This window comes from Tiliqua scincoides, chromosome 6, assembly GCF_035046505.1.
Source record: "Tiliqua scincoides isolate rTilSci1 chromosome 6, rTilSci1.hap2, whole genome shotgun sequence".
Lineage (NCBI taxonomy): Eukaryota > Metazoa > Chordata > Lepidosauria > Squamata > Scincidae > Tiliqua > Tiliqua scincoides.
Genome location: NC_089826.1, coordinates 80,758,780 through 80,776,231, shown reverse-complemented (window position 1 = coordinate 80,776,231; position 17,452 = coordinate 80,758,780). Strand labels below are relative to the sequence as shown.

The 17,452-nt window shown below is 44.2% G+C and overlaps 1 protein-coding gene and 1 pseudogene across 7 annotated transcripts in view; one reads left to right on the top strand and one right to left on the bottom strand.

Annotated features, from left to right (window-relative positions):
* The window catches only part of LDB2 (LIM domain binding 2), a 227,708-nt gene that overhangs the window by 106,053 nt on the left and 104,203 nt on the right, over positions 1 to 17,452 (bottom strand). The window lies entirely within an intron of this gene.
* LOC136656679 (5S ribosomal RNA) lies at positions 14,460 to 14,580 on the top strand (annotated as a pseudogene).

Here is a 17,452-nt window from a genome sequence, read left to right as displayed (position 1 = left end):
TGACAGTTTTTCCTCACAGATGCTCTGAACTGTGCAACAATAAATAAAATTAAGGAAGGATAATGTAAATAAACTGTGCTTTTTAACCTTCAAATAATATCTGCATAATGAGTTCAAATTTGCAGCGGTGCTTGGCTTCGTTCGGCAATACTTAAAATTGAATTATTTCGGCTTGTACTTACCGTCGAGCGTTCTCACAGCAATGGAGATCATTTGAAAGTGCAAATATTATGTTTAAACATTTAACGTTAACAGCAAACCCTTGTCACATCAACGTACACTAGGACACCGTAAACGCTCACTTCACACTGTAAACGGCAGCATTAAAAATTAAATGTCACTACGATACAATAAAAACACAGCTTTCAAATGGTTTTGTATTCATAAGCTTCATCAAAAGGAAGGAGATACAAGCCCAAAGGCATTACGTTTAAAAACAAACAACAAACAAAGCCAGACTGAATTAAAATATTCCACAGGCACAAAACGAGGCAGGGTATATCTGTCCTGCAGGCGCCAACTCATGTAACAAGTTTTTCTTTCTTTCTAAGAAACTCAAGAACAGCAGTTCACAAACTGAGTCGAGACCCACTAGTGGGTCGTGACCCGGTTTTGGATGGGTCGCGAAACTGGCAAGCTGATCGCTGACAAGGAAAATGTATTGAGCCCTATGAAAACAAAAAAGAGCGGCGTGTGCGTATTTGCTCATGAGTAGGTTCAGCTCACTTTGAAGGACAGGAGATAACACTGCTGTTGGTCCTAGACGTTCCTGAGTTAGACGGACCAACGGCCTGACGGGCAGCCCAGTCCAGTGCAAATTCCCCCACACCAAAGCAGTAGCACCAGCATAGCTCATTCTGCACCCAGAGGGAAATTTAGGAGGTAGAAAGTCTCCCAGAGGTAAGGGAAGATTTGTTGCAAGTCCGCATTGCCCTTTTTTAGTGGATCAGGTCCACGAAGGGGGATCAGTGGCGTAGCTGGAGGGGGGCAGACTGCCCAGTCCAGTGGGGGGCGCTCAGCGGGGCGGGCAAGCGGCCCCTCCCTTCCGCACAGGGGGAGCAAAACAGAGCCGTTTTTCTCCCCCCGCTGGGAAGGGAGGTGTGCACTGGCATACCCCTCCTGATCTACCCACCCCCAGCCCATCGCCCACCGCCCTCCCCATTGCATCCCCCACCTCTGTGCTGCCTGGTGGGAACTTACCTGCTCCAACGCACACTGCTCCCTGCACTGGAGCAGGTGGGAAGGCACAGGCCTTCCCACCAGTGGGCCTAGATGGTGCACTGTCACCATGTGCTTTATGGCACGTTTGCTACAGCGCACATTGGTGGAGCATTTGCTCTGCCAGCGTAAAGGTAGGTCAGGATTGTTCCATAGGACAAGGCAGCTTCATATGCTGTTACTCTGACCACACAGTATGGGAGACAGGTCTCATGCTCTTATCCCTAGATGACATAACCCATCTGTGTCGAGCACACAAAAAAAGGTCTTAATCCTGATTGATTTCAAATGCAATAAAATGGCAATTGGCTTCAGTACTGTTGAAATGTCAGTTGAGCATCCTCAACACAGCGTGTAACCATGCGATCGACCCTAAACTGGAGTGCACACAGCTCACCCATTTACCACATATTGAAGTGCGTGTTTAGCCCACATCTGCATCTCTGTTAAGCGGTAAAATTCACCAAGAGTAGAAGAACTTCTACATGTTGTAATGCTACAGGGCAGAAATGCCCAGCCACCAGCCGCCCAATCACATCTGGGGTTCGCGATGGCAGATCGCAACAATGTGAGAAACCCACTGCTGCCATGCATGCTGGGGCTGGCAGTGCTAATGGTTGGAGACCCCACATGTGCAGCAGCAGCTTGCAGATGCCCCCACTAGAGTAGGAAGGTCAGCAGCAAGGGCAGTTCAGGGGGGCCTGGGCCAGTTCGAGGCAGGAGGGGAAGGACGTCAGAGGCAATAGGTTACATAAAGATCCTATTCCCTTTTCCCCACCACAAGCTGCCCCCTGAATCTCCCCCATCTTACACCAGCTAAATAGCTGGCATAAAACCAAGGGACCCAGATGGCCTACGGGGGGCTAAGTAACAAAGATTTTTACTTACCTCTTCTGGGCAATCTGGATGCTCCCCCCAAGGATTCAGTGCATGCTGTATCAGTAGTGCTGCATGCTAATGGCTGTTGGGGGATAGAATTGGGCCCTGAGTTACATAAAAGTAAATGAAATGTGTTTAAAGTTCACTAATCTTTTAAAAGTAGCATGGAGGGAGTTGACTTATTTTTCATGGGAAGAGACTGCTTCTTTCTAGTCAGGACACAAGCCCAATTCAATAGGTGCTTGTAGCTCTTACATACTCCCAATTCAGATGGAACACTCACCGCCATCAGGGATGCAGTGGTCAAGGGGGAAGAGCACTGGATTTTAGAAATTAGCCAGGATGGTGTAGTGGTTCAGGAGTCAGACTTAGACCTAGAAGAGCCAGGTTCAAATCCTGCTCAGCCATGAAGCTTCCTGGGTGACCTTGGCGAGTCACTATCTCTCAGCCTCACCTACCTCACAGGGTTGTTGTAAGGACAAAGAGGTAGGAGGATCCATGTGCACCACCCTGAGCTCCTAGGAGGAAGGGTGGCATAAAAACATGAACAATAAATAAACGGATCATCTTGAAATAAAGACAGAATAAGCTGTGCATCAGTTTTGTTTTCAGAGGCTAGCAATTGGGCCATGATGAGGAAGGGTGACATGCTGGGATGGGGGGGGGGAAGGCCACAGACTACAGGTGGAGCCTATTTATCCGCGTTAGTTCTGTTCTGTGACTCGGCGCGATTAACAAAAAACACGTTGTGCTAAATTCCATAGAGTTATGCAAATACACTGCAGCCTGACACTTCCAGATGGAAGAAAACTAAGGCAGCTATTATCGATCCCCTCCCCTCCGCTCTGTACTCTGCCCTCCCCGTTGCCAGCTGAGCTTTTAAGAGTCCAGCCCTATGCATTTCTACTCAGAAGTAAGCCCCTTTGTAGTCAATGGGGCTTACTCCCAGGAAAGTGTGGAGAGGATTGTAGGCTATATCTCATGCTTTGCTTGGTGGGAAGGCTTTCTTGTGTCCATGATAGCCTGCACCATGGGGGGGGTTGCTTGTGTCGGTGATTGCCTGCATCATCTCAATGGGGGGGGGGAATTTGGCAAACACTCCCTGGGTTTTTTAAAGCAATCCCCTCTGTTGCTACCACACCTGCCCCTGTGTGAGTGTGAGTGAGTGAGTGAGAGAGAGAGAGCTCCACCTTGCTGCACGTGTTCTGGTTACAGAGATTTTCGCCCCCCCTTCCCCTCTTCAGCCTCTTTGCTGGCTCAGGGGCTCCAGGAGTGTTACTGTTCCTTTGCAAGGGGAACCTCTTCCAGGGCTCCAGGGCTATTTCCCTGCCTAGGCGAGGCAGAGCCTTTTTGCAGTGTTTTGGGCTGCCTGGAAATGGAGCAAGACACCAGCGCAGGGCAAAGGAGGCAAAGATGTGTGTGACTTTTGGTTCCCCCACCCCATTGGCGTTGGGACAAATCCGCAGATAAAAAAATCCGAGGATAAATAGGCTGCACCTGTATAAATGTCTGTTTTACGTTATAAAATGGAAAAGGGCTGTCCTTTTGGCGTGTCCCAGAAATGGACTGTCCATTAACCAAAAGGCTTATGTCAAACAACAGAACTCATACTATCCACAGTGGTCAAGGGCAAATTGGACTGCCACAATTGTGACATTACACTGAGGCACAGAGAGTTCTGGACTGTGCAGAGCCCAGCCCGACAGTTCTGAAATTCCTTCACCGCCATTCTTATCTGGAGCGGCAGTGACGGGGAGGAGGGGCACTGTGCAGCGTGGAGAGAAATTAAATGAATCTTTGCCAAACTAAAGCCGCATAATCTACCGTATTTCAGTCCGTCTTTATCCTCAAAATCCCAGATCTTTGTTTAAGCTAGGAACAGACTATAAAAATCAGCTCACTGGCCTCTCCTTATTATCCCTGCACAAATCAAATGAAACCTCTGCAATAAAGCTGATAAACAGGCCGACTTGGGTACACACACACGCACATAAGCGTGTGAAAGCTGGTGTATCTAAAAAGCAGTTAATGTGTCTAATACCTTCATTTCTCCCCAGGGAGGCCAGACTTTCCAAGGGATGGCAAAAACCTCACTGCTCAGCAAACGCCAACTCTTATGGCTGTTTGGACTGGGAATTTCCTAAAATAACAATGAGTAAAGACCTCTGGCATTTGCATTGATTTTTCACACTGCCTAAAGAGTCGGTAAGGCAGTGAATAGCCAAGGCAAATATTTGTGTTCATCTGCTTCTTGACAATCCAGCCGCCACGCACACTGACAGCACATCAATGTGATCTTCAGTCAGTTTTGTGGGCACCCTGGAATCCTTTGAGCAAGATCCATTGGAGAGACCAGGGGCAAAATCACAGAACGATAAATCAGCAATGGATTTTTGGGTAGCAGAAATTCGAGCTTCATGATAATGATTTGAGAAAATGTATTATCTAACTGCCGTCATTTGAGATGTAAACTCACCAATTTTTAAAACCTGGCAACTAGTATTACCGCACATCACAGAGCTCGGCAACCTAGAATTCAGCGATGATGCGCGATGTCATCACCAAACGTTGGAGGATGGGGTCGTGGAACAGTCATAATGCCTTGTGCCGGAAGAAGGGGTCAGCGCAGTGGTACAGACCTCTTAGAGCAGCCACTTTCAGCCAGTATGTCATGGCACATTGGTATGCCACAAATTGTCTACAGATGTGCTACAGGGTTTGGAGGTGGGTCATTTATTAGTAGGGCCATTGGGGAATGTGAGCCCCTCACCAGCAGCATGGTTTGCCTTGTCAATTATCAAAAAAATGGATGGTGTGCTTTTACAATTCAAGCACTTGGTCAGTGTGCCCCGAGATGAAAAAGGTTGAAAATTGCTGCCTTGGAGGAAATATAGCAGGCAACCTGAACCCAAAAGGAATTCAGTTTCCTATCTACACATTTATTGAACATAATACGGTAGAACCCTGGAACCATAAAGCCCAGGGGTATTGGGGAACTGGAAGAGAATTCAACTGGCATACACTTTCTTAGCACAAGACAGTCCAACATTTTCCTGTCCATCAAAACAAATAAGCACACCAGAAAATCTTGATCAGTACAAGGACCAAGAAGTTGGAGAAAGTCCTGTTTTAGTACTTCTGTGATGTCAGAGTTTTGTCTGCCAGAAACAATTCTGGGAGGATGAGCAGTGGTTGGAAGTGCAGCTCAAAAGGTTTTGCTCTAGCTAATTTTAAGTCAAGTTTGCAGTAAACTTATGTACACCAACACTAGCCCACTGGTGCAGTTAAATGACAATTCTTCTGGTGCATTTTGTTGTCTGTACTTGTGACTAACCAGGCCATCTCTAATGTCACATGCACTTACCACCCTGAATTTTGGCCAATCAACGAGCTCCAATTTATTTTGTATTGGCAACCTTCAGTCTCGAAAGACTATGGTATCGCGCTCTGAAAGGTGGTTCTGGCACAGCGTCTAGTGTGGCTGAAAAGGCTGTCCAATTTATTTACCCCCTCCTCTTCAAGATGCCCTTTCAAAGACATTCTTAGCAGCAGTCAATAAATTATAAAATTTTCTCCAAGTGGAGATTTATCAAAGTCTGAGCATCTTCCAGAAATATAGTAAAATGGTTTTTAAAAGCCAGATAACTAGATGTTGTGATGCTGCTTTCACTGATTGGTTTTATGCCCACTGGGGGATTGTGCTGTGCTTTCAATTTGGACATTTGCACTGCTAATTTTGTAATTATATAAAAAAAAATTTGTATTTTTCAACTTTGTAATCTTTTGTGAGTGATATGCTTTCATTGTATTTATTGTTTTGCAGGCTGGAGGCCTCCTCGGGGTAAGGAGACATTTGTCTTCTTGCCCAGCTCGGACCATGATGGAGGGGACTCTGTAGCAGCTTTGGCTGTCATGGTGGCAGCAAGCCAAGCTGGCCTGGCCGGTTACAGGTGGCGGCTAAGTCTTCAGTAGTAAAAGATGATCAATCTACTGTGTTTGCCTTTTAAGAGAAACAAGCATTTCACCACCACCACCACCACCACCACCACCACCCAAATCCCAGCTGTTAAAGAATTCAGAGTCAAAATAAGGACATATATAGATAACTTGTATCTATAACTTGTACTGGATCACAAACAGCTGGTGTGATCCAGTAAGGAGAAAAATATCAAACGTAAGTCGGGGCGAGATTAAACACACGATTCCAAAACGTTTTATCAGCAGCAGCTCAACAGGGCCTTCCGTTATTTTTATGGGCTCGTTTCAAAGAAATGAATAACCGAATAGAATAAAAGTGACATCAGCTTAATAGGAAGCGATAAGAGAGGTGAATTAGATTCAGGCTGCAGGAGCACTGCGAGAGGAAGACAAGAATCTTGGCAAGGTAATTCACACTTGTTAGGTTAATTTCCAGTAAACTCCTGCCTGCAGAACACCTTGCAGAACATGGAGAAAAGGATGGAGGTACACAAGTCCAATTAGCCTGAATGACAAACCCATCTTCTGCTTTCCTCGCTTTGACAGGTAGGCATGTTCCCCTTTAAAATGAACGGAAAAACATATGCCTGATGCATACCCTATTAGAAATTTACATCCACCCAGCACAAATGTCATAAGTTCCCCCCCCTTTTTTTTGTTTTTAAAGAGAAAATTTTCTATAGATGAGAATCTGTGTGTGAAGCTACACGTATCACTTAAAAAGCGATCTAGGGGACCCCATCTAGGGGACCCACTAGACGGTTCATAAGCCAATTTCAGGTGGGACCCCATTCATTTCAGTGTTTTATTTTTAATATATTAGACTTGATGCTACCGTGCTATACAACTGCATCTAGGGAAATGTTCCAGCTCTGTACTTTTAACAGGCTACTACTTTCACCAATGATAGTGAAAGGGACTTACTCCTAGGTAAGAGTGGGTGGGATTGCAACCTAGGATTGTTAAAAATTTTCCTTCAGGATGATGTCACCTCCAGTCATGACATTACTTCCAGTGGGTCTCAACATATTGTCATTCTAAAAAGTAAATCCCGGTGCTAAAAGTTGGAGAACCACTGATTTAAAGCCTGCGTTTGTTTATTTCAAGAATATATTTTGTATTTCATATCTCCCCTTTCTCTCTACACAATGGGTTCCTGATTATTTGCAAACTTTCCTATTTTTCCCCCCAACTGTCTGATCCAGCTGCAATGAAGTAGCTAGGACAGCTATTTTCAACTAATGTGCCGCAGCAAAAGGTACACCTGAGGGGGGCCATGATTGAGACATACAAAATTATGCAGGGAATGGACAGAGTGGATAGGGAGATGCTCTTTACACTCTCACATAACACCAGAACCAGGGGACATCCACTAAAATTGAGTGTTGGGCGGGTTAGGACAGACAAAAGAAAATATTTCTTTACTCAGCGCGTGGTCGGTCTGTGGAACTCCTTGCCACAGGATGTGGTGATGGTGACTGGCCTGGACGCCTTTAAAAGGGGATTGGACAAGTTTCTGGAGGAAAAATCCATTACGGGGTACAAGCCACGATGTGTATACGCAACCTCCTGATTTTAGAAATGGGTTATGTCAGAATGCCAGATGCAAGGGAGGGCACCAGGATGCAGGTCTCTTGTTATCTGGTGCGCTCCCTGGGGCATTTGGTGGGCCGCTGTGAGATACAGGAAGCTGGACTAGATGGGCCTATGGCCTGATCCATTGGGGCTGTTCTTATGTACACAGGTGTGCAGCCAGAGTTTGGGAGAGGATAATTTACTTGTTCTCTATGGTCCATTTGTGACACTCCTGGGCCAGTGCAAGACACTTGCATCACCCAAAGACCTCCTCAAAATTGTGCTCCCAAGCTATTATTTTCCCCATAAGGGAAGCGGCTTCGTGTGCAAATAGTTCTCTCTATTCACGGACTTGCTACCCATGGATTCACTTAACCACGGGGAGCAGAATTGCCACATGACTCTCATGATTTGCAAGCTGTTTTTGGCTATCTGCAGCATTCAGTATTGGTACCAGACTAATGCTATTCATGGGCACTACTTAAAGGTCTCCACTGCACTCAGAATACCAGCAGAGACCTTCAGAATGCAGAAGAGAGCTACAAATTGGTGCCGTAAATCAGGTGCAGACCTATAAATGGCCCTAGGAATGCCGGCGGAGAAACTATCTGAACTATTTTGAAGATTCATTTTGAAGATTCACAGCCTTTTTCAAGGGTGCCGCGCTACTCGCGGGCTCCATTTTGAAGGTCTCTGCTGCATCCTGAGAGTCTCCGCTGCCACCCCAAGGGCCTCCTGATGGCAGGTTAGTTATTAGCAGGTCCCCTGCTGGCACCGCTCCCTAACCCAAATGATCCCATAGGATCAATGATTTGCTATCTGCGGATTTGTGATCCGATGGGAGTTTCCAGGAACCTAACCCCAGACGATAATGAGAACCAACTGGGGCAGTTTATGTCCTAGAGCAAATAGTGGGGGGTGGGGGGGTTCCACAGCACGTGAGGGAAAGATGACACCTTTCTTGCCATCTGGATCAGATAACATGATCAAGTAATGATGCTGCACTTAAAAAAAACAACAATTAAGCAGCCAAATAAAACTCTGTACTGTACTTTAGAAAGCACCATAGCCTTTAAAAAGCATGGCCAAGCATGGCCTGCAGTGAAAGCTTTATGGAAAAAGCCAGGTTTTCATTAGCGAAGAGCAGATTCCCCCAGTTCTCCATCATTCTTCCACAGTTCTATTAGGACTTGGCTTCCACCCAGGCTATGACTCAGCAAGAAAAGAACATTTCAAGTTGTCGATAACGGGAGGTTGGCGCATCTCCCCCCCCCCCCCCACACACACACATCGCTGGCTGCACATTTTAGATATTTGGATTTTTTTCTTGGTTTTATTTTTCTTTCCTTTCTGCAAATAGATGAATGTTCTAGCACGGAGGAAAACAAAAGCACTAATATTTTTTTTTTAATTAAAAAAATCTACAGCCCTAGAAAACATTTTCCATATTTATCTTTCCTAATTTTGGCGTTAAAAGACAAAGCTCCAGCACACAGTAAAATAACAACAAATTAAAAATTACATTAAGAAGCCTCAAATTCCTTTGACCAGAGTGCTGGTGCAACCCTGCAGAAACCACAAATTTTAAACAGATAAACAGGAAGGCATTTTTTTTTGTCTTCCAAGGAATCTGTCCTTAATTTTTTTTTTTTTTTTAACATTCACACTAGAGTGCTCATGTACTCTTGCGGCAAAAACAACAATAAATACGTATTTTATCCTCAGGAGCTTTAAGAAAATTCCATTCCCATTACATAAAAAAAAGTTTAAAACCCCACAGATACAACACGTGCACGATCGCAGGTGTGTATATATTTGTATATTTAAATAATAGCTACTTTATTTCTATTTCTTTGTATTCTTCTGCTATACAACAGTCACAGCAGCTCAGAGTCACCTTATCAACACTGGTCTCATTCTTCCTATAAATAATCAACATTTTCTATTTTTCAAAAAAGAACTGTTTATCTGGTCTCCCCCACAGAGAGAGAGAGAGAGAGAGCGAGAGAGAGAGAGAGAGAGCGCAAGCGTTAGGGCCCAATCCTATGCTTCTCCAGTGCCCAGGAAAACAGCGGCACCGAAATGGCCACTGCTGTATCCAGTAGGGCCATGGAAACTCCCAGAGGTCTCCTCGGGGAAAGGGAACATCGGTACCCTTACCCTGTGGTAAGCCCAGTCAGCCCCAATGGGTGTACTCAGATCTGCACCCACTATTTAGTGGGCACAGAAGACCCATGTCGGTCTCCACAGCTCAGAAGGAGGTATAGGATGCTATGGCAAACTGCTGCTGTCCTTGCCCCAGTCCCAGTTCTGCTCCCCCTGTTCTGCCCCTTCCCAACCTCCCTCCCTCCCTCCCGGAAAAGCCTCCCTGCCACCTGGAGGGAAAATTTACCATCCAGTGTTTCAGAGAAACATCCACCGGCAGAGGCTTCACCGCCGGAGTGCCTTACAGCCCAACACCACTGGTGAGGCTGGAATGCTGGCAGAGAACAGCACAGGATTGGGCTGCTCATGTTGCTAAAATAACAATTTCATGTAGTTTATTTCCCCATTCTTCTATTTCTAGAATTTCAGGCCTTCCCCAATACTTTGCATGCAGAAAAATCACATTGGGCAGCATTTATCTTATGTTCCCATCTGTTTCTAGTAAAAATAAAAAATATCTCTAGATCCAAAACCTTAAAAAACTATCAACTTATTTTCCTTAATGGTTTCCAATGGTTTCGTGCAAATCTGCAAGTCTCCCACACGTGATAGAAATATTTCTGATTCAGATCCACATTTCCAACACACGGGGCTGTACATTTTTGGCTACTTTTAAAAGTTTTCAAGGTGTCACATGCTCATAATTCAAAACAAATTTATCTTCACATAGTACACGTGGCTATGTATTTTGTCTCCGTTTTCCCTTGCTGTAAAAGTGCACCAGCACTCCAATAGGGATGGACTTTTAAAAAAAAAAAATCAAAAATTATAAAGCTTTTTTTTTTTTTTTAATTTAAAAGCTCCTCTTTCCAAATTATATAAACTATCTTATATTTTACATTTCCCTTGAAGAGCTTCACTGTGGAATATAAATAAACAAACAAAGACCCAAACAGCTTGGGAGAGGAAAATGTTTTACTCTATTTTTCTGTCTTTCTTCTTTTCTACATGACCACAGAAGTTAGTTTAATAGATTGGCTTCCTCCCTGCGAGTCCATTTATCATCAGTTGCACTACAAGTTCTGGAAACAGAAATCCAAAAGGAACTGTGGATTTCAACATTATCCATTCCACCCTGGTAAAATGTTCCCTTAATTCGAAACCCCCAGAATCTGAAGTGATATTTGATGGGAATATTTGGTAGGAAAGGATTACGAACAACCAGTGGTATGGATACCACAAGTGGTATATGAGGTGGTGTCTGGTGGTACTCACAGGACCCCTGGATCCCTATTGCCTGGCAGCAAGACCAGGAACATGACCCAACAAACAGTGGTAGAAGGTTCCAAAGCAAGCTTATCTGCACTCTTGCCCACCCTGAGTCTCTTACTGGTGTGTGTCGCCTTGCATCTGCCCTCCCATCCCAGAAGTAACTGGCAATGATGTCATTGCCAGTTCCTTCCGGTGGTACTTTGACCAGGTGGACCATATGAAGTCGCACAGCAGAGGACAAAGGTTGAGAAGCACTGTCCTGTAATGACCAGTTTGTATGCTGCTATGTTACCTACATATCCTGTGCTGCTTGCATGCATCTCACATGAGAAGAGCTGTTATTTTACCATGTTGCAGAAAATCCCTGACTTCCAAATTTTCTAAGCCTCTGTTCTGACCATAAGAGAGCAGTATTTTCTCCACATGAAATCAAAGTGGTGAAATCATCTCCCCGGGGTCAGATACCAACAAGAGGATCAGATCTGATCCAACTCCAGCAGAGTACCTGAAGAAACTTCTAGCACACCGCGAATACGCTCTCCAAAGGGTTATGTGAACAAGGGCTATTTTATGCTGCTGGAAATATTGCCCTAAGCTTTTTTATTAAGCAACGATTTCAAATTTCCACTTCCAAGCATAGAAAAACAAGATCCTTTCTACAGATACTTAAAATGGGAGATTAGATGCCTGTAATCCATGGAATAAATTCATGCAACTATTTTGGCATTAAGTTAAAACAGTTACCGACGTACAGCCAACAATATGAAACTGATGACTGTTATAATTTCCCCACCAATCAAGACATTACAATAAATAACACTGATGAAGTAATGAGTAGTTTTGTATACCAAAACATCTCCTTTAATTGCTAAAATGTTGTTGAGTTTACCATCACCAGCAAAACATCCTACTAAAATTGCCAATGTAGAAAACATAGAAAGGTACTCAAAAATTAACCTTCCAGTCTTAATTCCCACAGCTGCTACTAGACAAGAATGGCTGGGTGTTTTAAAATATATTTAAAGCAACTCTCTATGATACTTTTTGTAATCCTGCACTTGGAACAAAAAGAGAACGTTCTGATTCTTCTACTAAAATAGGAGGTTTTGCGATTTAAAAAAAACAAAACCTGAGAAGGTTCATGTGCTGAAATGGGAACTGGCTGGTTCTTTAATAAGATGTAGTCAGGAACACTGATGAACATTAGAAGCTACCTATAAAATATTTTACCTTTGGCACTTGAATTCTGCAGGATATCCAATTAATTTGTATTTTGCTACAGGTAATTTGGGATTAATCCCTACTCTGAATAAGAAGTACAAGTAACTGAAGCAATGGCATACTTCCTCCTTCTTTATCCCTGCTTCTGCCTCAGTTTCCCTTCCATTACTCTGTTGTCTCTTTGTATCAATATAGAAGCAAGCCCTTCAGGGCAGGAACGTGTCATTATTCATAAAGCACTATGTGTATGGGTGGTTCTGGATAAAAAACAACCACTGCCATCACTGAAGTGTTGAAGAAGGAAGCCACTCCCCTTGGGTTCCACAGACTTTAAAAATGTTATGAATCAATGAATAAAAAGCAGGCGTCATCCCCCCCTTGTATCTGCAGGAGGTAGGTTCCTGCTGCTATTGCAGATACCTGAAACCATGAATAGCAGCAAACCCTAATTAAATCCCCTCCATCACGTTTATGACTCTTCTCTCTTCATTCGCAAATGCTTTGTAAAAAGAAGATTCTTCTTCCTTCTGCTTTAGAACCACAAGCAGATAGCGAGAACCTAGATCAACCATTTTCAACCACTGTGCCGTGGCACACTGGTGTGCCACGAGTGGTCCACAGGTGTGCCACAGGAATTTGGGGAAAGGTCATTTATTAATAGGGCCAATGAGAGATGTGAGCCCCCCACTGGCAGCATGGTGTGCCTTGTCAATTGACAAAAACCTGGTGGTGTGCCTTGACCATATTAGTGCCTTGTCAGTGTGCCGTGAGATGAAAAAGGTTGAAAATCACTGACCTAGACTCATAGCTGCTAGAGGAATGCTACAGGAGGCAACGGTAAGAACACTAACAGGAGATGAACAGCAGAGGACCCAGTAGGTCATTCTAACGGCATCTATGGAGATGCAGGTGCATTACAGGGGCGAATGGTAAAAAACCAGAAGACAGGCTTATTTGTGCATATGTAATATACTTTAAGAAAGGAACAGTTTACAGCAGAGGTGGGCAAACATTTCAGCAGGAAGGCCACATCATCTCTCCGACACTGTGTCGGGGGGGGGGATCAATTTACATTTCAAATTTGAATTATTTACATAAATTTACATCAATGAATACATTAGAGATGGAACGCATATGAATGAATGAATTTTACAGAGCTTATTTATAATGCACATGAGAACTATAATGCAGGCATGTAGAACCACATGAGAACTACGAACTGTGTGCCACAGACCTCTTGCACAGTGAAAACATACAGACCAAGATAACATTCAGACCAAACCAGAAACACATGGAGACATAAGTTTTTCAGAAGCAATTGGGTGGGGGGCGGGGGGGGGTTAAAATAATGCCCAGGGAAAAGCAGAAACTACATAGAGATTATAAAAGGTCTTGCTCTAACTCCGCCCGCAGCTCGTGTCTTACGGTTGTGACCGGCAATCACTGGTCAGCACGGGCTCCAACAGTCTCTGACAGGCCTCATTTGAGAGTGGGGGCTCCCTGTGGCCCAGATTGGGGGACCCCGAGGGCCACAAATGGCCCCGGGGCCGGGGTTTGCCTACCCCTAGCTTGCAGCAATGTCAGCCATCCACTATGATACGAATAAAAAAGAGAGACACATTCACCTTCAACAGAGAGGGTATTTTGTATGGGCAAACTCAGGATAGTTAGTATTACAGACTTATTACCACTTATCTGGAATTCCAAAAACTAAAATACTCCAGAATCTGTAACTTTTTGTTCAGGTGCTGGCTAGTGCTACCCAGCTAAGGAAACCCACCGTGTCAAGTGGCTGCAACCCAGAAGGCAGCATGAGCAGCAGAGCCAAGTGAGCTCAATGTGGGGACCTTTCAGAGGGTGACAGGAAGGACAAGCCTCTCAGTTATTTAACAGTGGTGGGTAGCATTATGATTAAGCAAAATTTCTAAAATCCCCAAAAATCCAAAACCTGGAACACTTCCGGTCCCAGGCACTTCGGATAAGGGGTAATCAAACTGTATATAAAATTCCAATTCTCCAGGCGTTTTCAAAGACATCCTTTCCATGAGCACTTAACCCCAAAAAAGCACAACAGGCTTTCTTAGTAATAATTCTTATTCTGGCTCTGCTTTACACAGCCCTCTCACTTGTGTTGCACATAAGTGGTTGCACACTACATACCACATGAGCATGCTTAAGGCCAACTGTTACCCTGCACATGCCTGATCTTGTCTGATCTTGGAAGCTAAGCAGGGTCAGGCCTGGTTAGTACTTGGATGGGAGACCGCCGGGGAATACCGGGTGCTGTAGGCTTATATCATAGTCTTTCGAGACTGAAAATACTTTCGAGACTCAAAGTATTGACTCATCTTTCACTATAGCAGGGGTCTCTAAACTTTTCAGCCAAAGGGCCAAAATGTATCTGGTACAGTGTCGAGGGTCGGGAAAAAAAAATCAAATAATCAAATAATGAAATTTAAATAAATACATTAGAGATGGTACTTAGATAAATGAATGGGTTCAAATGCCCAGGATTTTTCCAAGCACCAACACAGCCTAAGAAATAAAGCACACACTTAAATGGACCCCCATTCCCCCATCCCACAAGCACAACTCCGGTTGTGTTTGGTCAACTGGGCTAGAGTCTCTCAGGGGATCAGAGACTGGCCGTGGGTCTGGCCTCCAGGCCGGGGTTCGGAGACCCCTGCACTATAGCTAACTTCCGGCGAACCTCTTGTCTGCTGGCTACCAGTGCCACTATTGTACTTGGCAGATCCAGGGGTGCATTTTCCCAAAGTGAAAAACTAGCAAAGCTTCAAAATTATGTTACAAAGGAAAAGAAATATTACAAAAAGACTCAAACTATTGCTTTGCATGAGGCCAGAAAGTAGTGTTTCTTGCTAAGAGCAGTGGATACGAATGCTGGAAAACAGTCTTTCAAAAGGCATATTTTTTTTTTCCACCCCAGGCTCCTAATTCCTTTACTTGGGTAACATTAGAATTTATTGTTCAAAAACCGTAGGAAAAGGTGAGTTTGATGTCATTTGAATGGCTTTGCCCACACAATCTCACTAATTCCCCTCCACCATTGCAAGCCTACACAATGAATTTCTCAGTGCAGTCAGATCAGGGACTGTGCCATGATACGAAGGGGAGGGAGGGCGGGCATCATTTTTATACACAACAACAAATGCTGCATAATTACAATCACCTTTATTTTACAGAGAAGGCGATGCAAATCTAGCAGCAATCCAGAACACACGGTGTTCTGAACACCAGCAGTTCTCTGAAGGAATCAGTGGAGCTGGGCTCTGGCAACAGTTCCATTGCAAACGGTTTCAAGGTCACTGAAATCTTGAAGTAGCTCCTGCTTGTTATAACAAGGCTTAAATAATGGCATGAGCATGATCCCTGCTAATATGATTATTTTTTGCATAGCTGTGGCTTAATTTTGCTACCAGTTGCATCACACACTAAAATGTCTTTTAATGCAATCAATTCATCTCCTGTACATAAAACTTCCCATCTTACAATGAAACAAATTAAACTCCATTGACCTTCTACCCTCACAGTATGTTTGGCAATAGGTTTATTGTGCAAGGGTCCTTTTTTATTACTTCACCATCATTGACCATCATCTACTACTAGCCTATACATCATTTCTCAGCTGGCCCTGCTGATGAAGGTTCTGTGCTGGTGATTCCATCAGCAGAGTGCTTTGAGAACCTGGCTAATCATGGACTAGTTTTGATTAGCAATTTGTGTGCCTCTCCCCCCATAGTGGTGAAAACAAAGACCAAGATAACTGGGTATTTCTTTCAATTTGTCTTCATTTGGTTATTCCTATCCCACTTGTTTCCATGGAATTAGAACTGGTAACAAGACACTGAGGTGTGGGTGTGTGTGTGTGGGGGGGGGGGGTTAAAATCAATTGAAAACTATAGGTCCACACATATTGCTGCCTTTTCCAGAAAGGCATCAGGCCATCTAGCTCAATACTGCCTGGCAGGGCAGGGGTTTCCCCCAGCCCTTTTACCTATGATTCTTTTGCCTTAAAGATGGTGGTTCCCAAACCGTGTGCCATGACACCTAAGGGCCTCCTGGCCACCGCTCTGATGATGCATTGGGCAGTATTGCTGCCACCAGCACTAAGGCATCAGGGATCAGCCCAGCTGGGTGGGCCGTCTCTGAAGGGCAAGGGCCTTGGCCAGTGACCAACCTGGTTGATCTCAATGCCACCCCAAGAATACTTGCCACCCAAGTATTCATTAGTTCCCGTTTTGAACATCTCCATGGGGCTTGTGTATAGATTGGATCTAGGTATCCACAGGGGATCCATTCCTAAACCCTCAGTGGATATTAAGATCTGCAGGGGGCGCTCTCAGAGGACATCAGGACATGACCAGAAATGCCTTCTGGGCGTGACCTGAGGTTTTCTAAGGCCTCAAAAAGATACTTCTAGTTTGACAAGCAAACCAGAAGTGGTTTTCCTCCAGTATCCACAGCATCTGCAGGGAGCCAAAACTGCAGATTTCAGATCCACAGATACTGGGAGTACACTGTATTTTTGTAATATCTGTACCAGCAGCAGCAGCTAAAAATTGCAATGAACAGCACTGCAAACTGCATCCTCTAAATGGGAGACACTCCCTTTAAACAACATCCACAATACCACTCCGCTCTTTTTCTACAAACTCCCTCTTTGCCACTTTGCTTTTCTGCAATGACCATAAAAATGATTGATAATAGGCAGCTTTATATAATAGGTATCAAGTCTAGCCTACTTACTAAGCACTGTCTACCATTTGCTTGCTTTCCTCTGATAACTCTGTTCCTAACCTACCTATATTCTTATAATATCTGTGTAAATTCGGATATGAACAGTGATCCTGTGTAAACTTTCTGTGAGGAAGATCGTATTTGTGTTCATTTTTCATACACCAAACTACAGAACACTGTAAAAAATTCTAAACCATAATTTTAACAAACAGTTGTCATTCTTGAGAGATAAGCTATCTTTTGATGAAGCAACACATTTTATGCGGAGTCATCAGAAGAAATCAGGGCGCAATCCTGGGTCACTCTTGGGCCGATGCAAGTCGCTTGTGCCAGCCCAGGAGTGTCGCAAACATGCCATAAGACACATTTGCACCTCCTTGAGATTCAAGGAGCTGGTGCAAGGACA